Source organism: Myxocyprinus asiaticus, chromosome 42 (assembly GCF_019703515.2).
Source record: "Myxocyprinus asiaticus isolate MX2 ecotype Aquarium Trade chromosome 42, UBuf_Myxa_2, whole genome shotgun sequence".
In the NCBI taxonomy this organism is placed as follows: domain Eukaryota; kingdom Metazoa; phylum Chordata; class Actinopteri; order Cypriniformes; family Catostomidae; genus Myxocyprinus; species Myxocyprinus asiaticus.
In genome coordinates, this window is record NC_059385.1 from 33,290,741 (window position 1) to 33,317,221 (window position 26,481).

The following is a 26,481-nucleotide window of genomic DNA, read 5'->3' on the forward strand; positions in this document are numbered from 1 at the left end:
GAACTTGTCTGGTCTGACTCAGTTCATTGTCGATTGGGTGAGAACAGTTTTAAATACGGCGTTTTGGATGAAAACGCGATTAGTCTATAGCGTATTGTGAGCCTTTTGGCATAGACTAGCGCTGTTTAGTCACACTTTAAGATTTGGCATGCAGTTGCGAAGGAATTCAACATGTCGATAATTCATACTCCTGTCTCTCGCGTGCTAGTGAGCGATTATTACAAATGCCAACAATGGTGGATCAAACAATAATTTGCGGGGACCCTGCGGGTTGCGGATCCCCTGTTGATCTAATAAATCAAGAACCAATCTTATATTTTTGTCAATATGTCTTTCTTTCCATTAAACTGACTGTCTCTTCAAGCGTTCGCTGGTTTTCCACCTTTGGTCCGCCCTCGCAATGACGTCACGGTCTATATCCTCCTCCTGGCGGATGGCGCTGGTGTTTTTGATTTTTAAAGCTTTTAAGTTGAAGTAAAGACAGTCAGAATTCACGCAGATTAGTATAATAATTCAGTCCTGGAGTGTGTTAGCAGTCTGATCGGAGTCTCAGTCCTGCAAATGATCATAATGAGATGATCTGTGTGTGTCCGTTAGCTAAAGGATGACTATGTTTTGAATCCAACTTCTCCTAGCCTGTGCGCTAAAGCTAACTGCTCTCATTCCGTGTGTGTACAGCTAACACAGCAGCTCACTGTCTTCAACGTCACTTAAACTTTCCCTAAACACTGCCGCGATCTCGTACAGCAGGTAAGACTAAAAAGTATTGTGTAATGCGTATTGTGCTGTTTAGCTTCCCTAACCTCATGCACGGGCTGTTTCTAGCAGCAGATTTGTGCTGGAAGTGTCTGCTAAGAGACACATTAAACATTCTACTTCACAATACTGACCTCCTGCTTTGACTTCAACCGCCACACTGATGCATTTGGACTAATGTAATGCGTATTATCACGGAGAAGTGTTATCTAATTTAGTTGTTGTCAACCAGTGACACTGGATTTTAAATCATTGTGTTTATTTTGCTGCATCACAGCAGATTTGATCCAACAGATTTGTTATTCAGTGGAACAAATCTTTCTTTATACAAAAACACAACACCCATGTAGTGTTAGTCACAGATATATTATCACAGCGGTTGTGGAGGGGCTACACGCTGCATACTGTACATGCTATCAGTCAGACTTAATCAAGATGAAGGGCACACATCAGTTACACGTCTTGCGCAGGAGGAGTCTCCTCATGTACCCAGATAGCAAAATTATTTTGGCCCGGATCTGGCTGCATTCCGCCTGTGAGTTTGGCCCACATACCGCCTTGAATTACGGTCCAACATTGGCCTAAAAGCCACTTAACGAGTGTAAGTCGTATCCATCCCAGAAAGAGACCAAAACCATGGCAGTTTCTAAATGTCTATATCTTGTATTTAGATTGTCTAGAAGTATTTAAGGTATTGTTTTTCATTACAAAATGCCATTGTCTGTTTTATAGAAATCATGTTACATCTAACCATGGTAGTGAATATCCATGCTTGTTTTTACCTGCGGTTACTATGGTGTTGTGACTAAAACACTTTTTAAACTATAAAAAACTATGGTAAATTTTCATATGGGCAAATGCAAAATAGAATCAAGGGCTTTAAAGCCTGGACCTTTGTGATTTATTGACAAAGCTAGTTTTCCTTCTGTGTAAAATCTGTTCTCTTCTAATGCCCTTGGACAGAGATTATTACATTTTATTTCCTTATCTCAAACATCATTAGAACAGGACAAATATTACAATATTACAAATGACTTTTGTAATATTTGTCTAAATGATAATTTATGAAGGTTCAGATTTTTATATTCTACATCGTACTTGCCATTATTTTAACCATAGTTCTTCCATTGTTTAACATTTGCATTTGTAATGCAATAATCACAGGTAAGACCATGGATGGCTCTTCATGTGGTTAGTTAGGTAGTTAGTCTTTCTTAAAAAAAAATTTGTGATGAAAAAAATAATAGCCTAAACCAGTGGTTCCCAACCCAGTTCCTGGAGGCCCCCCAATACTACACATTTTGAATATCTCCTTAATCAAACCCTCCTGATTCAACTTGTTAGCTCGTTAGTAGAGACTCTACTACCTGAATTGGGTGTGCCAGATAAGGGCTTCCAGGAACAGGGTTGGGAACCACTGGCCTAAACGCATTTAAAAAAGTAACTTTTTTTATTTTTTATTATTGAAACAATTTCTACATTTGTAATGAAAAATTCTGTTAAAGTTTACTGTGATAAATGTTAGTAAGTGTGTTGATCAAGGATGGATTAAGAACTGAGAGGCCCATAGGCCGGTACACCATGGAGGACCCCCATGTCCAATGAAAATAATAATAATAGTAATAATACTGCATGACGCTTGGCAGATTTAGTTGGTTTTTTCAAATAGACAGTTTCTTTTCCACACTGTTTTTTCTATGTAAACGAGCACTGGATGGACATCTTTGATCATTGCACCGCATCTCACTTTTGTCAGCATCCCACACAGGACCGCCATATTTTTTAGACACAATGTTGTTAAAAAGAACTTCAATATTTATAAATGCATCTTGAGACACCTGCTTTCTGTTTCACCATTTGTCGTGCTGCAACAAGCTTTTTCAGCGCAGATGTCACAAAGATTCGACATTCTGATGAAGTTTCAGGTTGCAAAGAGGACTCAATGTGACTGTTATACTGTTACACATGATTCCAGGTTGTTTTTCACCTGGCAAAGTTTCAGCGCTTGATAAATGGTGAGCCAATGTTTTTTCTCCCTTTTTGTCTGGTGTGCAGACAATAATTACACACAGTGAATGCTAAATCATTTGAAAATCAAAGCATCCCAAAGAGGCTAATAAACTGCAGCAGTGTAACTCCACGCACATGACAATACTAGTGTTCGCTGCCTCACGAAATGTGAACCTGCCCAGGCAGAATTACACATTTTCCATTGGTTAAGAATAGGCCTACTTTGTTGCAGGCAGTGACAGAGAATATTTTTGTATTTAATGTGAGTTTATAATTTGAAGATCTACACTGGCGGCCAAAAGTTTGGAATAATGTCAGCTTTTGCTCTTATGGAAAGAAATTGGTACTTTTATTAACCAAAGTGGCATTCAACTGATCACAATGTATAGTCAGGACATTAATAACATGAAAAATTACTATTACAATTTGAAAAAAATGTTCAGAACTTCTTAAACTACTTCAAAGAGTTCTCATCAACAAACTCCTCCATGTGCAGCAATGACAGCTTTGCAGATCCTTGGCATTCTAGCTGTCAGTTTGTCCAGATACTCAGGTGACATTTCACCCAATGCTTCCTGTAGCACTTGCCATAGATGTGGCTGTCTAGTTGGGCACTTCTCACGCACCTTACAGTCTAGCTGATCCCACAAAAGCTCAATGGGGTTAAGATCCATAACACTCTTTTCAAATGATCTGTTGTCCAATGTCTGTGTTTCTTTGCCCACTCTAACCTTTTCTTTATGTTTTTCTGTTTCAAAAGTGGCATTTTCATTGCAATTCTTCCCATAAGTGGACTTTATTCCCTGCTAATTTGAGTTTGTGTTTGACACATCCATGGTGTAGAGCCAAGGAGGGCGGGGCCGGGCTGGAATGAGACGCACCCGGTCCCCAATCAGCCTGATGGGGCGTGCGAGGGATAAAGGCGGCTGGGGACGACAGTTCGAGAGAGAGAGAATTGCAGGCAGCTGTACTGTGTGTTTTCAGTTGTGTGTTTTGGTTGTGTTTTTTTGGTTAATAAATTGTTATTTAAGTTGTCAAGCCGGTTCTCGCCTCCTCCTTTCCATTAAACCCCCTTACACTGGTGCCGAAACCCGGGAAGGAGGAGGGATTCCCTTCGCAGGGTCCTCGACACTGCCGTCCACCCAGGGGAGCGCCGCTGCCGTCCGACGGGGGACAGAGTAGCCCGACCACCCGGACGCGGGGAACGGCCGCCCCCCGACCGCCTGGAACGAGGGAGCCGCTGCCGGGGGCGGAGGAGTGCCCTGCCGTCCCCCGGGAACGCGGAGGGGTCGAGAGAAGACCGCCGTCCGCGGGGGGAGGAGGGAAGCGACTCCCTGACCGCCTGGAGTGGTAGGGCCGCTGCCAGGGGCGGAGAAGAGTCCCCACGGGACGCCGGGAACGTGGAGGGGCGTTCTGTTTCCCGCGTCCGGGTGGTCGGGCTACTCCGTCCCCCGTCGGACGGCAGCGGCGCTCCCCTGGGTGGACGGCAGTGTCAAGGACCCTGCGACGGGAATCCCTCCTCATTCCCGGGTTTCGGCACCAGTGTAAGGGGGTTTAGAGGAAAGGAGGAGGCGAGAAGCAGTTTTTCCTTCTTAAGGTGAGGCTTTATTTTCCCTCTTGGCGACACCACTTTACAGTTTACCTTTACACACTAAACTGACACTAACACACACTGCTTTCATAAGTAAACTTTTACTACTGGAAAGTCCTTGCTCTGGCTCGGCTCTGTCGTATCCAGTCTCTCTCGACTGAGTGTTGTGTCGCTCTATTTATGCCGCTCTCCCCGTGCTCACTGAAATTAGAGACAGGTGTTAGACATAATTTGGCTCAGGTGTAAGCGCCCTTACCGCTTTCTCTCTCTCCGGAGAGATGCTTGACCACGCCCCCGCTGCCACACATGGCAATAAACATTATTTATTCTAGCGTCCAGACTCCCGACAAATAACAGAATAACCGTTCATGAACTCAGCGGTTAATGCAGTTAACCAAATATTACAAACGGTTACCGTGCACATAGTTATGTTATTAAGGCCTATTAATGCATGCAGGACATTTAAAAGTCCTCCGTATTCTATGTTGCTCATTCAAAATATATATACACCAAATACATTAACAAATTAATTTAATCCATCAGCTTTGTACACAGCCAGGGTAGACTGCACCTTTTTGTGAATAAGAGGCGGTTTGTAGTCCTTCAAATAAATGCGCTGCGCCTGTGAGATACAGATTCTCTGAGCGCGCAATAAAGTGTGTGTGCTCGTGCTGCTGCATAGTCCAGCACGCATTCGGCCGAGAAAATGGTATTTCACATAAGGCTTACGTGGATTTATAATAGATATCGCAATAATAAATTAATTAAATAAAATAAAAAAAAGTTTAAAGCTTGAAGCCCATTGGGTTTAGAGGCCTGTGGGCAACGGCCCAATCGGCCCTGTGGTTAATCCGTGCCTGTTGTTGATGTGAAAATCTTGTAATTGATGCTGTTGCAGGGCAGTGTTTTCTCTTTCCCTTGTGTGTGCTGTTCAGAATGTCGGGGCTGTCCAGCCGTTTGAAGTGGTTAAATTGCCTCATAGTAATTTAATATAGAAAATTCTCATGTAGAATTCAAATGGTCACATAAGTTTTGTTGTCTGTGCCATGATATTGAGGAAAGCCCAGTTTAATTGTGCATGTTATCTGCTCTGTGCTATCCTATCACCAGAGCTTGCATATCAAGGGAAGCCCGGTTGACGCGCACGCACCTGCATGCTCCAGAAATACAGTAGTAGGATAGAGCAGAGCAAATCACTTGCATGAGTGATTCTCTTTGGATTGCACAACACGCCTGCCAAACCAGTCTTCAGTCGTTTAAACTGGGCTTTGATATCATGACGTATAACAAACCTCATACGACCCATTTGAATTGTACATGAGAGTTTTCTATTTTAAAGCACTATGGAGCAATTCAACTATTTGAAACAGCTACAGCACTGACATTCTGAACAGCACTGACGAGGGAAAGAGAAAACACCTGCACCAGCATCAATTACAAGACTTTTCACATCTACACATCAACACACCCTTACTAACATTTATCACAGTAAACTTGAATAGATTATTTCATTACAAATGTGGTAGTTGTATTAAAGTTAAGTTTTTAAATATTTATTATTTTTACATAACAAACAGTTATTTTTTTTTAAGAAAGACTACCTAACTAACAACTGAGGAGCAGTCCATGGTCTTAAATATGGTAAACACAAGGGCAAGTAGGCTGCAGTGTAGAATATACAGTTGTGCTCAAACGTTTGCATACCCTGGCAGAAATTGTGACATTTTGGCATTGATTTTGAAAATATGACTGATCATGCAAAAAAACTGTCTTTTATTTAAGGATAGTGATCATATGAAGCCATTTATCATCACATAGTTGTTTGGCTCCTTTTTAAATCATAATGATAACAGAAATCACCCAAATGGCCCTGATCAAAAGTTTACATACCCTTGAATGTTTGGCCTTGTTACAGACTCACAATGTGACACACACAGGTTTAAATGGCAATTAAAGGTTAATTTCCCACACCTGTGGCTTTTTAAATTGCAATTAGTGTCTGTGTATAAATAGTCAATGAGTTTGTTAGCGCTCACGTGGATGCACTGAGCAGGCTAGATACTGAGCCATGGGGAGCAGAAAAGAACTGTCAAAAGACCTGCGTAACAAGATAATGGAACTTTATAAAGATGGAAAAGGATATTAAAAGATATCCAAAGCCTTGAAAATGCCAGTCAGTACTGTTCAATCACTTATTAAGAAGTGGAAAATTTGGGGATCTCTTGATACCAAGCCAAGGTCAGGTAGACCAAGAAAGATTTCAGCCACAACTGCCAGAAGAATTGTTTGGGATACAAAGAAAAACCCACAGGTAACCTCAGGAGAAATACAGGCTGCTCTGGAAAAAGATGGTGTGGTTGTTTTAAGCAGCACAATATGACGATACTTGAACAAAAATGAGCTGCATGGTCGAGTTGCCAGAAAGAAGCCTTTACTGTGCCAATGCCACAAATGACAACACCTTGACATGCCTCACAGCTTCTGGCACACTGTAATTTGGAGTGACGAGACCAAAATAGAGCTTTATGGTCACAACCATAAGCGCTATATTTGGAGAGGGGTCAACAAGGCCTATAGTGAAAAGAATACCATCCCTACTGTGAAGCATGGTGGTAGCTCACTGATGTTTTTGGGGTGTTTGAGTTCTAAAGGCATGGGGAATCTTGTGAAAATTGTGGGCAAGATGAATGCAGCATGTTATCAGAAAATACTGGCAGACAATTTGCATTCTTCTGCACGAAAGCTGCACATGGGACGCTCTTGGACTTTCCAGCACGACAATGACCCTAAGCACAAGGCCAAGTTGACCCTTCAGTGGTTACAGCAGAAAAAGGTGAAGGTTTTGGAGTGGCCATCACAGTCTCCTGACCTTAATATCATCGAGCCACTCTGGGGAGATCTCAAACATGCAGTTCATGCAAGACGACCAAAGACTTTGCATGACCTGGAGGCATTTTGCCAAGATGAATGGGCAGCTATACCACCTGCAAGAATTTGGGGCCTCAAAGACAACTATTACAAAAGACTGCACGCTGTCATTGATGCTAAAGGGGGCAATACACAGTATTAAGAACTAAGAGTATGAAGACTTTTGAAAAGGGGTCATTTCATTTTTTTTCTTTGTTGCCATGATTTGTTTTATGATTGTGCCATTCTGTTATAACCTACAGTTGAATATGAATCCCATAAGAAATAAAAGAAATGTGTTTCGCCTGCTCACTCATGTTTTCTTTAAAAATGGTTCATATATTACCAATTCTCCAAGGGTATGCAAACTTTTGAGCACAACTGTATATTATGAAGAAAGTCATGTGACTGGTACGGCTCGGGACCCATCTTTATGATGGTAGCCCGTGAAAGAAACAGTGGCACGCTCCTTCCCTCCATAGTGTTAGGGTCATCTCCTTGGGCAAGAGAGAACAACCCTCAAGCCCCCCCTGCTAGGGTTACAGCAAAAAGTTTTTTTTTTCCATCACTCTGTAAAGACCTGGAGTAAAATAGATCCTTATTATCCCATTTCCATTATAAGAAATAAGGAAAAGGATGACTCATTTGCCGTGAGTTGGGACCCGTGTCGGTGGAGGAAGAGATCCTGGTCCCTGAGAAATGTGGTTTGCTGCGGCTTCCACTATTTCAACACGGTACTTTGGCTCCTACTTCACCTAGGCGGGAGGTTGGAATGGCTTGATCCAATCAAATGGCTGGTCAAGACATGCCCTGGGAATACTCTGTGATAGCTGAACATCAAATATCTCTCAGATTCCCTGTAGGCGTTGGCTAAGGGTCAATCAAGTAAATTGAACAACTTGTTGCTCATTTTGCTGGAGTATATCATCCCTGTATCACTAATGCATAATTTGCTGGAGATCCGCGGCGCTGTGCATCCCTTACTTTTGGGCTCCAAGGTGGGTGGGGAGCATAGATGACGAAACTAAAAACCCAAATCATGGCTACAAAACACACCTCAAAAAAACGTTTCTTGGACCTGGATACCGACAATACCTCAGAAAATAGATGTGCTCTTTTGCCGAGTAATGATGACTGGTAGAATTCATCATCATTGAAGCTGTTACTCCAGATTCTCCAATCATCAAGCTTTCCCCTTTCGCTATACAAAAAGGTATTGCAGGAATAGCGGGAACAGTAAAGGAAGTGAAAAAACTACAATCTGGGCAGATTCTTGTGGAATGCAGTAAAAAGGCCAATGCTGAAAATCTACTACATGCTAGCATGTTAGCTGGAGTTCATATAAAGACGACATCTCATCCAATTTCTAACTACAGTAAAGGAGTAATCCGAACTAGAGAGTTGGATGATGTGGATGAAGAAGAATAACGCATGAGCTCAAGACCCAAGGAGTAATGAACGTCAAAAGAATAATAATCAAGAGAGAAGAGCGAACGATTAAAACTGGCACGTACATCCTCACCTTTCAAACTTTGAATTGGATACTTAAGTGTTCCAGTGGACTTACTTGTACCCAACCCTCTGCGGTGTTTCAACTGTCAAAAGTACGGCAATGGATCTAATGGCTGCAACAATAAACATACCTGTTGTAACTGTGGGGAGGTAGGCCATGACAAAGGGAGCTGTGAAAACCATCAAAATGTTGTAATTGCTCAGGTGACCATTCAGCTGCATCAAAACAGTGTCCCATGTGGATCAAAGAAAAGGTAATACAGAAGATCAGGTGTACTAAGAGAATCAGTTACCTCGAAGCAAAGAAAATGGTGGATGTCGTCCCTGTTTTTACGCTGAATAAAACCTTCGCCTCTGTTGCAAAAAAAGCTGTGAGAACAATAGACTGCCAGACAGATATCACCTGGATGCACAAAGACAAAGCCCAAACCGTTAACCAGAGTAATATTCCCCCAAAGATGAAGAACACAGGAACCCAGAGTGAAACTCTTCTAAATTACATGCACTCCAGTCAGAGCTCAATAACAGGAAACCAAAAGGCAAATAAAAACAACGGTAAGGCAAGTTCTTCACAATAAAATGTATCCCAAGACGAAGCCTTAAAGACAAAACAAACAAAGGATGTGGAAATTAAAGAGAATGAATACCATAGTAGAAGTCCATCCCCTAAAGGCAGAACCAAGAAAACTGTCCCTATTCTCCCTAATAGGTAATGGAAAATTCTATCATCCAATGGAACTGTCATGGTATCAGGGCAAATTTTACAGAGCTGCAGCATCTAACTGCAATTAATAACCCTCTAACCATATGTCTTCAAGAAACTCAATTACCACCAGACGGTACTGTCTCATTTTAAATTTTTTGCAAGTTTTAACACTTTTGGTCCAGTGACAAGCAGGCTTCCAGTGGTACAACCATTTTAATAAGAAAAAATGTGATTCATAGTCATATAAATATTAATAGCAACCTTCAGGCAACAGCAGTATGCCTGACTTTGCAGAAAACCATTACAGTCGTCTAGTGCCTAGAGTTCACGTGACGCCATGCAAGAAGCAGACGTGTGAACGACGAGCTCTGCACACTTTGCTAAATTTTTTTTTATTATTCTCATGTTATAATTTGGTGAAATTTGATACACCCAGTTACACATTTGCTCTTTGAGGTAAAACATGGCAAAGAAGTCAAAATCATCAGGCTCTGGAGACATTAAAAGACACTTACGTGTTCAGGATGAAAGCCCCAACAGACCGGGGACTTGTTTTGGTTGGCGCGGTGGGAGAGGAGATCCAGCGTCAGTTATCCAACATGTCGGTGATAGGTTCTTGCTGACTTGGAGGATCTCGCTGTAATACGTCGATCGATTACGGCGATGGAAATAAAATTCTCTGAGTTAGTTACGAGAGTGGCAGATGCTGAGAAACAAATCGATTATTTGGAGGCATCAGAGAGGGAATTAACCGCTAATCCGCTCGCGACCAGAAGATCTTGAGAATAGAAACCGCAGGAGTAACGTCAGAATTGTTGGAATTCCTGAGCATGAGGAGGGCAGAGATATGGTGAAATTTCTAGATGAGCTCTTCCCGAGTCTGCTCGACATAAAAGGCCACAAGCTGGAAATCGAGCGAGCTCACAGAGTCCCAGCTCGCAGATCTGCTGAGGGAGACAGGCCCCGATCGATTCTGGCCAAATTTCTAAGGTCATCCGATAAAGATCTTGTGTTGCGCCAGGCGAGGAGCAAAGGGAAGCTTTCTTGGAGGAATCATAATATTTTCTTGTTCCTGGACTTTGCGAGTTCGACAAGAGAGAAACGCGATCGGTTTAAGGAATGCAAGAAACTCTTACATCAGAAAAAGATCTCGTTTGCTCTAATGTTTCCTGCCAAACTGAGAATAGAAACGAAGAACAGTCGTAAAGTATTTACATGTCCCAATCAGGCAATGTCTTTTATTGAATCAATGGGTGAGTAAACCATTGGATGTTTCTTATATGAGTGGGTCTGACTCGCTGTACTTACTCTGGCTTTTGAGGAAGCTGGGCATCATTTTGGTTTCTTTTTGCATTGGCTCTGCCTAGCGGCTAGAGTTTGTTTTGTGAATAACACTTTCCTTAAAGAAGTTTTTGCATTGATGAAAGTTTACTTTTGCATTGAAGTTCCCGGCCAGTTTGAGAGTGAACACTATGGATGACCGCAAAATATCTACATGCTCACACAAAGGATGTCTTTTATAAAGTTGACGGATTGAGTAAGTCATGGTATATACTTTTATGCGGCCTCCGAGTGAATTGACTTGACCATTCGGGGAATCGTGATGTCGGTTTTGTTTCTTTTGTGTTGGCTCCGCCTAGTGGCTGGAACTTGTGCCGTTTATGGGACACTGGAATGGTTACATCATCCACTGAACTCATAACAGCTGGCTCACTGAACATTTGTTTGTCTATCTGTGAAACTGAATGGTTTTATATCAGCTGAAATTTGTTTTGTGGAGGATCACACCTTTAAAACAATTCTGTAAATTAATCTACATGTTCTGTGTTCATTCTTCCTTTTGGCTGGGGGTTATTTTACAAAGTATTTTCTGTTATGTAATTTTGCTTCACAAATTTGTGAGGCAAACTTGAGCAATCCGATGGCAAAGTTGTCGTGGGGGCTCGTGGGCGTTCATGGACCTTTTGAGTTTAAAGGGATTGTCGCCGGTTGGCGCTTTCGTGCGCGGGGTTAATGCGCACGTTTTTCTTTTTTCTGTTTGTTTTGTTCAGGGGGAATTTTGGGGTTTGATTGTTTCACTAATGGGGAATGTGGTCTGTATAATTTTGTTTTTGACACACAGTTTATTTTTTTTTTTAATTATATCAATATGTCAGTTGTTAATATGAGTGAACTATCTCTCTCCACATGGAATGTGAATGGGTTGGGGCACCCCATAAAAAGAAGGAAGGTTATTACTTTTCTTATACGTAAGAAATATGATATAGTGTTTCTTCAAGAAACGCATCTTTCCACGCAGGAAGCTGAAAAATTTGGGAAGATATATGGTGGACATGTTTTCTTTAGTGTTGGCTCAAGTAAGAGCAAGGGAGTCATTATACTGTTAAATAAACATTTACAATTCAAATTGATTAAAACAGATTAAAGATAAATTAGGAAGAGTCATTATTGTTTTAGCTGAAATTCAAGGGCAAAGTCTGATTTTGGCTAATATATATGCGCCTAACGCTGATGATCAGGGCTTTTTTATAGATCTTGAAGGGATGTTGCAAACCGCTGGCACCCCTCATGATATTATATTGGGAGGAGACTTTAATCTTTTGATGGACTCAGTCCTTGATCACAGTGAAGCAAAAGTGTGTAAGCTCCCTAGAGCAACAGTGACGCTTCACAGGATGTGTAAAAATCTTGGTCTTACAGATATTTGGAGACTTTTGAACCCATCTAGTAGGGACTATAATTTTTTTTCATCAGTCCATAAAATGTATTCTAGAATATATATATATATATATATATATATATATTTTTTTATATCCAAATCCCTCATTTCATCTGTTGTTGATTGCTCAATTGGAAATATCTTAGTCTCAGATCATGCCCTGGTGAGTTTAGAGGTGTTGCCACATACGGAGAAAAAGAAATCATATAGTTTGGCGCCTTAATGTGTCCCTTTTGCAAAATCCTGATTTCCAACAAATGCTAAAGGCTGAAATCAGTGTTTATATGGAGACCAATTGGTCCTCAGTATCCATTGTGGCCGTGGCTTGGGAGGCACTTAAGGCGGTTCTTAGGGGTTGGATCATACAGTATGCCTCATTCATCAAAAAATCCAAAGCACGAGAACTCGTGGAGTTGGAAGGAAATATTAAAAATGCCGAAGCAGAACTGAAGCACCGTTTGTCATCCGATGGCCTCAGAGAATTGACTCGATTGAAATATAGATTTATATAGACTATAATAGTCTATAATATAGACTATTTTGTCGCGGAAAGTGGAGTTTTGGTTATTCAGGGCAAGACAGTCATACTTGGAGTTGGGGGACAAAGCAGGAAAACTTTTGGCTAGATATATAAAGCAGAGAGTCTTTTTCTGTCATTCCCTCAGTGAAATCTGCTGGTGATTTACCTCAGCCATTGATGTTAATAATGCCTTTAAAGAGTTCTATCTTGATCTTTATAGTTCCACGTCTTCATCTACTGATGAGGATATTAGAAACTTTGTGGAACCATTAGATCTTCCTAAACTGACGACTGAGCAAAAAAATTCTCTTGATTCTGAGATAATCTTGGAGGAGCTTGGCGAGGTTATTAAGGCCTTCCCTACAGGCAAGTCTCCGGGGCCTGATGGCTTTGCTGCTGAGTTTTTCAAATCTTATGCTACAGAACTGGCTCCACTTTTGTTAGAAGTTTATACTGAATCATTAAAGAATGGAAATCTTCTGCCAACCGTGACACAAGCCCGGATCAGTCTGATTCTTAATAAGGACAAAGATCCAACCGAGTGTAAAAGTTACCGTCCAATTTCCCTGATCCAGTTAGATGTAAAAATTTTGTCAAACATTCTGACTAATCGATTAAGTTATGACATCACTTATACATATAGATCAGGTGGGGTTTATTCGGGGCCGTAGCACTTCTGATAACATTAGGCATCTCATCAATATCATGTGGTCGTTGTCATCTCACTTGACGCCGAAAAGGCGTTTGATATGGTAGAATGGAATTATCTTTTTAAGGTTGTGGAAATATATGGGTTCGGGAGTACGTTTATTGGATGGATTAAGTTACTTTATAGACACCCAGTAGCGGCAGTACAAACTAATGGACTAATTTCAGATTATTTTACTTTGGATAGGGGCATCTGGCAGGGTTGCCCTCTTTCCCTATTATTGTTCTGTCTTGCCCTGGAACCATTAGCAACTGCGATAAGAAAGGAGGATGATTTTCCAGGGGTGGTGACGGGAGGTATGGTGCATAAACTCTTGCTTTATGCAGATGATATTTTATTATTTCTCTCTGACCCCAGTAGATCTATGCCTTGCCTTCACAGAATTATTAATTCCTTTTCTAAGTTTTCAGGATATAGAGTCAATTGGTCTAAATCCGAAGCTTTGGCTCTGACAGCATAATGCCCAGAAACGGCTTTCCAGCCGGGTGATTTCCAGTGGCCCAAACTGGAATTAAGTATTTGGGTATTTTATTTCCAGCAAATTTGTGTGATTTAGTTAGTTAATTTTGACCCCTTAATAAAACGGTTTTCGAGCGATGTGGACAGGTGGGCTTCATTACATTTATCTATGATTGGGAAGGTTAATGTTATTAAAATGAATTGTATTCCAAAATTCATTTACTTACTGCAGTCTCTCCCTGTAGATGTCCCCCTCTCTTATTTCAAGCAATTTGATAGCATAGCTAAGTATTTCATTTGGAATGGTAAGCGTCCCAAATTACATTTCAATAAGTTACATAGGCCGATTGACAAAGGTGGGCTAGGCCTACCCAAGATTTTATTTTATTATTATGCATTCGGTCTCAGACATGTGGCTCATTGGTTGCTTCCACTTGAGAGAGCCCCTTCCTGGTTCTGTATAGAACAGGAAGTTCTTGCCCCTATTTTGTCACTGCAGAGCCTTTCTATCAAATTAATCGGAGAAGCTAAGTTACATCCCGTTATCTCGCACTTGAACTTGGTATGGACTTAAGTGTCTAGACTGTTTAATTCTGACATTTATTTTAAATGTTGCCTCAAGCATATGGCTGAACCCCAAACTATGCATCAACAAGTCCCCTTTTTGCTGGTCAGAGTCGATTGGGAGGGGGGTTACTACACTCAGTGACCCGTATGAGAATGGATTGTTAAGATCCTTTTAAAATTTGGTTCAACTTTTTGGGATTCCTAGATCTCAGTTCTATAAGTATTTCCAGCTGCGCCACCTGCTCTGTACTGTTTTTGGGAGTGGTTTACACCCTCCTGAAGCGGCAGACACTCTGGGAGAGGTGATTACTGCTTTTGGAAAAGGTCCTGAGGCATCAGTGTATTACTCCCTACTGATTCAGAGTCTGGGAGACGGAACTTCAACTTCTCTTAAAAGATTATGGGAGAAAGATCTAAATATGGTATTGGAGGAGGGAGAGTGGGCTGGGCTGGGATTCTAAAAAATGTCAAATCTGCATCCAGAGACCCAAGGGTTCGCCTCATGCAATTAAGATCTTACAGAGAGTCTATTGGACCCCCTCTAGATTGCATAGGCTTGGTCTTAAAGACACACCCACCTGCTGGCGATGTCAATTAGAAGATGGAGACACAACCCATGTCTTTTGGGGATGTGTTAAGATGCAGGAATTTTGGATGAGGATTCAGAGTTTATGTGCAAGGTTTTGGCCTCTCAAATATTATTTTGCCTCAGACTCTGTATCTTGGGAGATGGGGCAGTCATTAATTTGGAGAATAAGCACGTGAAAAACTGGGTCCTATGTAGTGTTATGATCGCCAGACAGATCACTTTGAAGAGTTTGAAGTCGGCTGGAGCACCCCCTTTTCAGGAGTGGTGTTCAGAGATGGCCAGAGTGGCAGGAGGGGGTATCCAGAAGACTGGGGAGTCTGGACATGTTTGCGAATAAGTGGGGCAGATATCTGTCTTTTTTGGAGGGCTCTCGGGGAGGGTCATTGGAGAGAGAGGTGTAGGGGTTTTATGTGTGTGATTGTTTTTATTTATTTGATTTTATTTTTTTATTAATTAAATTTTTTTTTTTTTTGTTGTGTGTCTATGGTTGTGTGACCACTGGGTTGTTGTTGGGGGTCGGGTGGGGGACTGGGGGGGGATAGTGGGGGTTGTATATTGATTCTGTATATGTGTGTTCTGCTGTGTATATATTTATTGGTTGAATCAATAAAAATCGGTCGGACGATGGCCTTTCACCAATATATCGGTATCGGCGTATGTTTTACCGATATGTGCCGTTATGAAAACTTTTTTTCAGAACATATAATGCAGAAAACAATGCTTTAGAATTGGTGTCATAGCGTAGTTTGTCCAGCAGAGCGTGCTCCGACTCCATTGTTTACAGAGCTGACTCTGAACTGACGGTGGCTCTGCAGACAGGGCGGAGTTAAACCATGTGGATTTGAGTGATCTCCTTAAATTGCTAACTAGTTTGTGAAAAATACGTACTGGAAAGTTAATAAAAAATTACCCCATCATTTTATATAACTAATATAACGTTAACCCTGTCCCTGACAACCATGTCACTCATGTCTGTTTGCTGTTAGCCAGCTATAGTTTGTCAGTGCAGTCAGTAATGTAGCAGATTGAAAGGTAAACATCAGAGCATCTTTTTGCAGCTTAGCAGACAACGGTGCGGTGGTGGATTGTGTGTGGTGAGTGTTGATTTCATGCTTTGCTGTTTCCTAGTTGGTGAGACACAATGCTGGAAAGTAAATAAAATCCATCTTTTACTCTCCATGACGACAAGCTTACAGCTAACTAGCTAATCACATTCATTGTAAACAGGTATTCACTAAAATATTTTGTTTAGGATTCACAGTTTGGTTCCTCCTTCAACTGAACAATTCCAGTCATTGCATTTATAAAATGTAATATTTAAAAGTCTGGTTTTCCAGACATTAAAATAGGATACATAAGTAGATTGAATAAATAGTATATTTGCCCTGTGTAACTAATAATATATAGGAACTGTATCTAAAATAAATGAGGGGTGATAAATGCTAATACAACAGGCTGGAAAAATAGACATTTATTAATTTTAATATCCTATATATATATATTGAATGTGTTGAAACTTGACACCGGGCGACGCACCCTAAAACCGGTACCGTTAGATCGGTTTCATGCTGAAGAGCCGCTTAAAAGTTTTTTTTTTTTTTTTTCTCTCTCGTAAATGTAAATCAGTGTAAATGCCAACATCATCATATGGACTGAAGCCTGTCATGCAAAACATGAGCTCATTGATGTTAATAAATGAGTCTGCTTTTTTATTCCATCCGTTACTCCTGGTCGGAGGCTGCCGTATATATTTAGTTTATACATAGGGTTACGTTCTACATAAGTTTAATGGTGCAACGCTCAAATATTTAGTAGAGCGTAAATTGTGACTTAGTGCCCATTTACGCCACAGCTAGGCTAAGTTGTAACGTACTAAGTTGTAAAGCTGGTGCAACCGGCCCCTGATGTTTATTTAGCTATTTATTTTATTTTAATTTATTCTTTATTTAAATGGTCAGCAACTGACTGATACTAAACAGTACTACTGATGTTTATTTAGCTTTTTATTTTATTTATTTTTATTTATTATTTATTTTAATGGTCAGCCATTGACTGATACTAAACAGTACTGATGTTAAGCTATTTATTTTATTTGTATTTTTTCTTTATTTTAATGGTCAGCATTTGACTGATACTAAACATATAGTACTGATGTTTATTAAGATATTTATTGTATTTTTATTCTTTATTTAAATGGCCAGCATTTGACTGATACTAAACATACAGTACTGATTTTTATTTTATTTATTCTTTATTTAAATGGTCAGCAATTTTATACTAACAGTACTGATGTTTATTAAGCTATTTATTGTATTTTTATTTATTCTTTATTTTCTCAGTGTTCATTTCTAGAATTTGTTGACAATGTATAATAATAATGTCAAATGTTCTTTGATAAAAATATGTGTTTAAGAAAGCAGCCTTCTGAGTACCTTTGCATAGTCATATCGGTGCAAAATCGGTGCATAATCCACATAGAAAAGTCTGTTTTCATTCCAGCTCAAAAATTTGCTATATCGATCACCATATCGGTAATCTGTGAATTTTCCCTCTCTAAAATCGGTATCAGTCTCAAAAATCCCATATCAGTCGGGCTCTACAGTCGTCTCTATCTACATTCCTCCAAATTTGAACTTGACACACACAGACCTAGATCACCTTATTGCTCAGCTCCCATCTCCTTTTATTCTCATGGGAGATTTTAATAGTCATTACTGAGGCAGTAATCACTGTAACACAAAAGGAAAGAAGATTGAAGATTTTATAGATAACCACACCTTATGTCTTTTAAATAATGGATTGAATACCTATTTACAACCAGGACATGGAACATACTCTGCAATCAACCTAATAATTTGTCAGCGTAAATTATTTTTAGACTATCATGGAAAGTTTGGCATGACCTCTGTGGAAGTGACCATTTCCCAATCATTGTAACCATCAAAGGCAGAGAGGAAGAAACAAATGTACAAAGATGGCAAATTAAAAAAGCAAATTGGTATGAATTTCATACCCTCTGTCATGAGAAACTCACACGGTTTCCAGAAGACAGCCCAGATGCTATGCAGAATTTCACTGAAACGCTCATATCTATAGCTAATGATACAGTCCCCAGAACATCTTTAAATATAAAACATAGACGACTTCCATGGTTTGATGATACATGTAAGGAAGCTATAAAAGAGAGGAAAAAAACTGAAAGACTGTTCTTCAGACATCCATCAACTGAAAATCTTCTCAAACTCAAGATGAGTAGAGTACGAGCAAGAAGAATTATAAATGAAGTAAAAAAGGAAAGCTGGAGAAGATTCGTTTCCAGCATGACAGCAAGTACTCCATCATACAAAATATGGAACCTGATACAGAAAATGAAGGGAAAAAAACAACTGATTCAACACATCAAACAGCACGGCACACTCTTGACTTCAAAACAAGAAATTGCAAACATTCTAGCAAAAACGTTTGAAAACATTTCATGTGTTGAGAACTGCCTTCCTGCTTTTCGAAGTTTTCTTGCTCAACAAGAAAAAGAAAAGATTAACTTCGGCTTCAGTAACACAGAGCCATACAACCAACCATTTTCTATGGAAGAACTATAGCGAGCCATTAAAAAACGACACAGCTGTTGTACCGGATAAAATCCACTATCAATTTTTAAAGAATGTACCCCACCTTTCCCTGAATATGCTCCTTAGAATTTTTTACTCCATCTGGATATCCCATCTGCTTGGCATGAAGCAGAAATAATACCTATTCCAAAGCCAGGAAAAGACCATAACGACCCCATAAACTACCGCCCTATAGCTTTAACCAGTTGTTTATGCAAAACAATGGAGAGGATGGTTAATGATCGCCTGGTCTGGATACTGGAATCTAAACACCATTGTGGTTTCAGGAAAGGTCGAAGCACTACAGATCACCTTATTTGTCTTGAAAGCTATATTCGTTATGCCTTTACCAGCAAAGAACATGTTGTAGCTGTCTTCTTTGATTTGGAGAAAGAAACATGGCATTTTAAAGGATCTGTACCAAATGAATTTTAGAGGTTGACTGCCAATCTTCATTGAAATTTTTTTTATCGAACAGACTTTTTAGAGTTAAAATAGCAAACACCTTGTCTAACCTACATAAACAAGGACTTGGAGTACCTCAAGGAAGTATCCTATCAGTAACCCTCTTCAGTATTAAAATAAATAGCATTGCAAAAGTTATTGGTTCTGATGTCCTCTGTCATTTATATGCAGATGATATCTGTATTTGCTACATGAGCAAGTACATGAAAACTATCGAGCGAAAAATGCAATTGAAGATAAAAAAATAAAACGCACTCCTGGACAACACAGAACGGTTTCAAGTTCTCACAAACAAAAACCATCTGTATGCATTTCTATCAGCTTTGTTCGCTACACAATGAACTAGAGCTGTTTATGGATGGAGTCCCCATTAAAGTTGTTAAAGAGAACAGGTTTCTTGGTATCACTTTTGACAACAAATTGTCTTTTATTCCTCACATTAAATCACTAAAAAAGAAATGTTTTAAAGCTATGGATGTTTTAAAGGTTTTATCCAAAACCAAATGAGGAGCAGACAGCTCAACTCTCATGAACTTGTACAGAACCATGGTACGCTCAAAGCTGGACTATGGAACTATAATTTATGGATCAGCTAGGAAGTCATACGCACGACTTTTGGACACTTTTGGACACCAAGGTAGATGACTAGCTTTTGGAGCCTACAGAACATCACCAATCCAAAGTCTCTATGCGGAAGCCAATGAACCTTTCTTGGAAATCAGACGCCTAAAGTTGGCCTTACAATATGCAGCCAAACTTAAAACAAATAAAGAAAACCCAGCCTATTCAGCAGTTTTCCCGCTTCAGCATTCAACACTATATGAAAAAAAACAAAAAAAAAACAAGTTTCATTTGTCCATTTGGCCTATGTATAAAAACTCATCTGGAGAATATGAAAGTGGATCTAAACAGTTTAGAACAGACACATTTCTGCAAAATTCCTCCATGGGATCTCAAGCCTAAAATCCATCTGGATTTAACAAGAAATCAAAAATCCAAAATGCATCCGAATGATTTCCATCAACAATTTCTGGACATAAGAGCAGTATACCCACAACTTATCCCAATATACACAGATGGATCTAAATCTGGAAATAAAGTGGGAGCAGCTTTTGCAACAAACCAACTGTGTCAGGGTATCCACATCCCTGACCAAAGTTCAGTTTTCACTGCAGAGGCAAACGCTCTACTACTGGCACTGAAGTTTATTGAGACTGCTCCACAAAAACCTTTTTAATAATAACTCATTCAAAATCATGTCTTGAAGCATTGGAAGCTACTAAAACTGATTACTCAACAATCGTGAAGATTTTAATCAGACTGTCATCTCTTGAAGCAAAGAGTTTTAATATTATTTTCTGCTGGGTACCTGGACACTCAGGAATCTCCGGTAATGAACAAGCAGACAGAGCTGCCAGAGAAACACTATCTACTGAACCAGTAAAATTCCCTATACCTTCCACAGATCTGAAACCAACTCTGAATGTATATATCAAAAACAAATGGCAGTCGGAGTGGGATCAATGTTTAAACAACAAATTACGGGAAATAAATCTTGTTGTTGGAACAGGATATGTGTTCCCTTTTAATAATCGCTGGGATCAAGTCATTTATACACAATGCTGGATAGGACATACAAGACTCACACACCAGTTTTTACTATCAGGAGAAAATTCACCAAAGTGCTCATCTTGTCAGAACCCACTATCCATTAAACATATTTTACTGGACTGTCATACCTCTACACATCTGAGGAACCTGTATCATTCAGTTGATACTTTTGAAAAGGTTTTTAATCAAGTGAATCCAAATGTATTTTTAAGGTTTTTATGAAAAATGAATCTTAAACACCTTATTTAACTCTATTTTTAAATAACTAAACCTGGCTCCCACCATGAGTAAAGCCATAGAAGCTGGCATGGCGTAAAAAATTAAAGAAACAAAGTCATGTGTAATATTGTAATATATTTCCTGTTCTAATGATGTTTGATAAGGGAACAAACTGGCCTGGTTTGGATTCCTAAATTATTAAGAGTCTGATAAAAGAAAAACAATATCTGTTATGAAGTAGGAAACAAACATATTTACTATAAGCACAGTCCCAAATCAGTAAAGTGGTTTACTCATTAATATTATAAATAGCCCAATAGAAATAACTTTAATTTACCACCACACCTCGAAGTACAAAACATTCTGTTGAGTTCAGAAGTTTCTAGATGCTCAGATGATCAAAAATAAATAATATTCATTACAAACTTTAAATACAACAACTTAAATATTAATTGAAATTTTGAAGAAGAAAAAAAAACTGCATCGCGACGAACGAATACGTCGGCCACCACCGAAGACTATTTTTGACCCAGGAAAAACCCTGAAACAATACAACAACAACAACAAAAAAAACATCTTTACTCTTGTATTTTTAAAAATTCTGAAAGGAGTGTGAAAGCTTATGAGACAAGGGGGATGCATACTTATGCAATCAGTTGTATGTATGTATAACTCATGAAAAATACACAGACAGCAACCAAGGTACTCGTATGTTTACATTGGAGGTGTTGGTGTGAATAGAGTTTGTGCTTCATAATCTCATGGTGTTGTTTATTGATTAGTATATACACATTAAACAATATGTATTTACATTATATCATTTTTTTAATTTATAACAATGTGTTACAATGACACTTTATACAGTTTAGGTGTTATGAATTTAGCATTGTGCTATGTACATTTCCAGATAAATTGTGTCCGACTCGATTGTTATAAATATAATTGTCATGTGTACAAATAACTGACATGCCTGAATAAACTGGCAAAAATCAACAAGCATTTTATCCCTGCTCCCCCCTTCATTGCCTCTTGACTGTCTAAATGAAGCTGAAAAAAAGTGCTATTATTATAACTGTAACAAAATTAAGACATTAGCTGTGCAGCTTTCTGTATATTTTGCCTTTCAACTCACCACTTGTACTTATCACTACATTTTAAAGTTTTTTTTTTTTTTTTTTTTTTTTTTTTCAGGAAAATCTGAATTTTCAGAATTTCCACATTATCAGAGGAGAGATCTGTTAGCATTGACAATGTCCCTTGCTGGACAATTACAGCGCGTGCTTGTTTATATAGAGTAGGCACTACGGAATTGCTGTAATGCGTTCCTATAGGAACATTATAATGGGGCTCAAGCACGTTAAGCAGATGCTTAAATCTTGTGTTCTTGATGACTGAGTATGGTCGCATATCTGCAGCAATAAATAATTCTATGGTGTTCATTATCGCTTTAGCTCTGTCTGAGTTTGCAGCAAGAGGCTGCTTGAACAGCGTGGCAAGACTAACTTGCACAGGCTGTTTATGCTTTGCTCTCATAAGCTCAAGAGACACATGTTGATGATGTCTCCACAAATGAGTCATTATGTTAGATGTGGTTCCTGAGATATACCCGATTTGGGTGAAACAGAGACAACACAGCCTTCGTCCTGTTCACTACTCTAGTGAACTAACGCAGGGCTAGTTGTAACGCATGGAAGTTTCCACAAACACTGGTAATACGAAACTAATTTGTTTACTTGTTGCCATATCAACACTGTGTAGAGAAAAAAATAAAATTCCACACAAAAGTTATCTCTGTGTTCTATTTTCATCTCTGTTTTTATTGTTTATTCAAAACGAGGCAAACTTGGTACAAGTTTTGATACAATTGTTAGAGGGGATTTTAATTTCGACATATGTTACAGTGTGGCATGTTGTAACATTTCATTTCACTTCTTTCCAGGTAGATGACGAGAAAACTATACGCTGTATTTATGAAACAAAACCACATATTTATACCAGATATATAAATTAACGTGAAAACAGAAAAATACTTTAAACCCCAAGTGTTTTTACACAAACTTAAGAAAACCAAAAAGTGTTCGTTTGTGCCCCACTCTCCCCCATGAAATACAGATTTAATATTAAATATACTTGAATCTGTAATTACATGGTTTATTTCTGAGAGTTTGTTTTGGCTAGTAGAACTTCTGAATGGCTGGTAACTTTTTACTAGCCAAAATGGCTGGTGAGTGAAATTTCAAACTCTGCGTGTGGCGCTCTGTTCTGTTAAGTTTTGGTTCGGTGTGGTCCTGTGTTGCTTAGAGAATTGTAACAATTTAGTTCTACACGGTTTGTGTTGTACGTTATGTTGTTTTAATATTGGTTCCACGCATGCTGAGATATGTAATAATTTGTGTGACTGTGTACTGTACCGAAGGCCCTGTATCCGTTCAGCCTATTTTACATACTGTAATATGTAAATATGAGCACTCACAGGAAAACAGAGCAACACACTATAGGCGAGAATGGGGGTGGACGATATGACCAAAATCTTAAATCACGATATTAGTAATTTTATATTATGATAACGATCAGTGTAGTCAAGACCACCTAAACCAAGACCAAGTCAAGACCAAGGCAGGGCTAGACCGAGTCAAGACCATACCAGACCAGTGCGAGTCCCACACTGTATGACACACTTGCGATAAAATGTGGAACATGCAAACCATAGGCACTCCTCAAATTGATCTGAAAGATCCACATTCCCATAAAAGCACCCACAGAAAACAAATGAAGATTCCTCTTCCTCTTTTATTGCTATATATATGTGTGTGTGTGTGTGTGTGTGTGTGTGTGTGTATCAGTGTACCATGAGAAATGTCTTGATAAAATAATCAAAAGGCATTGCAGAGGTGAATTTTATGTGTGAATTTTCCTTTGTTTTCTATGAGCAAACATATAAACTCAGCAAAAAAAGAAACCTCCTCTCATATTCAACTGCTTTTATTTTCAGCAAACTTAACGTGTAAATATTTGTATGAACATAAAAAGATTCAACAACTAAGACATAAACTGAACAAGTTTTACAGACATGTGACTAACAGAAATGGAATAATGTGTCCCTGAACAAAGGAGGGGGGAGGCAGTCAGTATCTGAAAAAAGTAACAGTATCTGGTGCGGCCACCAGCTGCATTAAGTACTGCAGTGCATCTCCTCCTCATGGACTGCACCAGATTTGCCAGTTCTTGCTGTGAGATGTTACCTCACTCTTCCACCAAGGCACTTGCAAGTTCCTGGACATTTCTGGGGGAAATGGCCCTGGCCCTCACCCTCCAATTCAACAGGTCCCAGACGTGATCAGTGGGATTGAGATCCGGGCTCTTCGCTGGCCATGGCAGAACACTGACATTCCTGCACAGAACGAGCAGTATGGCTGGTGGCATTGTCATGCTGGAGGGTCATGTCAGGATGAGCCTACAGCAAGGGTACCACATGAGGGAGGAGGATGTCTTCCCTGTAACGCACAGCATTGAGATTGCCTGCAGTGACAACAAGCTCAGTCCGATGATGCTGTAACACACCACCCCAGTCAGTCAGCCTATGTAACTTATTGAATTGTAATCTGAGACTCTTACCATTCCAAATGAAGTATTTCGCTATGCTATCAAACTGCTTGAAATAAGAGAGGTGGACATCTGCAGGGAGAGATTGTAGCAGGTAGTTACATTTTGGAATACAATTCATTTTAATAACATTAACCTTCCCAATCGTAGGTAAATGTAATGAAGCCCACCTGCCCACATCGCTCGAAAACCTTTTTATTAAGGGGTCAAAATTAACTAAATCAGACAAATTTGCTGGGAATAAAATGCCCAAATAATTAATGCCCTGTTTGGGCCACTGGAAGGCGCCCGGCTGAAAAGCCATTACTGGGCAGAACGCTGTCAGAGCCAAAGCTTCGGATTTAAACCAACTGACTAATAATAATTAATAATTCTGTGGAGGCAAGGCATAGCTCTAACGGGGTCAGAGACAAATAATAAAATATCATCTGCGTAAAGCAAAAGCTTTTGTGCCATACCTCCCGCCACCACCCCTGGAAAATCATCTTCCTTTCTTATCGCGGCTGCTAATGGTTCCAGGGCAAGACAGAACAATAATGGGGAAAGAGGGCAATCCTGCCGGGTGCCCCTATACAGAGTAAAATAATCTGAAATTAATCCATTTGTTTGTACCGCCGCTACCGGGTGTCTATAAAGTAACTTTATCCAATAAATGTATTCCCGAACCTGCATATTTCCAAAATCTTAAAAAGATAATCCCATTCTACCATATCAAACACCTTTTCGGTGTCAAGTGAGATGGCAGCGACCGGAGTCTGCTCATTCGCCACTGACCATATGATATTGATGAAACGCCTAATGTTGTCAGAAGAGCTGTGGCCCCGAATAAACCCCACCTGATCTATATGTATAAGATATGTCCTAACTTTACTTAATTGGTTAGCCAGAATTTTTGACAATATTTTAACATCTAGCTGGATCAGGGAAATTGGACAGTAACTCTTACACTCACTTGGATCTTTGTCCTTTTTAAGAATCAGACTGATCCGGGCTTGTGTCATGGTTGGCGGAAGCTTTCCATTCTTTAATGATTCCATATAAACTTCTGGCAAAAGTGGAGTCAGTTCTGTAGCATAAGATTTCAAAAATTCTACGGCAAAGTCATCTGGCCCCAGAGCCTTGTCTGTAGGCAAGGCCTTAATTACCTCGCCAAGCTCCTCCAAGGTTATTTCAGAATCAAGAGAATTTTTTTGCTCAATCGTCAGTTTAGGGAGTTCTAATGGTTCCACATAGTTTCTAATATCATCTTCATCAGTAGACGAAGGTGTAGAACTATAAAGATCAAGATAGAATTCTTTTTAAAAGCATTATTAATATCAGTGGCCGAGGTAAAAATTTCACTACCAGCAGATTTCACTGAGGGAATGGTAGAAAAAGACACTGTCTGCTTTATATATCTAGCCAAAAGCTTCCCTGCTTTGTCCCCTGACTCAAAATATGACCGTCTTGCCCTGAATAGCCAAAACTCCACCTTCCATGACAAAATAGTATTATATCTGTATTTCAATCGGGTCAATTCTCTGAGGCCATCAGACGACAAGCGGCGCTTCAGCTCTGCCTCGGCACTTTTAATATTCCCTTCCAACTCCATGAGTTCTCGTGCTTTGGATTTTTGCATATTGTATGATCCGACCCCTAAGGACTGCTTTAAGTGCCTCCCAAGCCACGCCCACAGAGGATACTGAGGACCAGTTGATCTCCATATAAACATTGATTTCAGCCTTTAACATTTGTTGGAATTCAGGATTTTGCAAAAGGGATACATTAAAGCGGCAAATAAATGATTTTCTTTTTCTCCGAATGTGGCAACACCTCTAAACTCACCAGGGCGTGATCTGAGACTAAAATGTTTCCAATTGAACAGATGAAATGAGGGACTTATATATATAATATATTCTAGAGTAAATCTTATGGACTGAAGAAAAAAATG

The 26,481-nt window shown here is 39.6% G+C and overlaps 1 protein-coding gene across 5 annotated transcripts in view; it reads left to right on the top strand.

Annotated features, from left to right (window-relative positions):
- Positions 1 to 432: 432 nt before the first annotated feature.
- ppip5k2 (diphosphoinositol pentakisphosphate kinase 2) overlaps positions 433 to 26,481 on the top strand; it is a 236,972-nt gene continuing 210,923 nt past the window's right edge. For all 5 annotated transcript variants that reach the window (XM_051683227.1, XM_051683228.1, XM_051683230.1 and 2 more), the window contains exon 1: positions 433 to 750. The gene's annotated coding sequence lies outside the window, so the exon portion shown is untranslated. The remainder of the gene's footprint in view (positions 751 to 26,481) is intronic.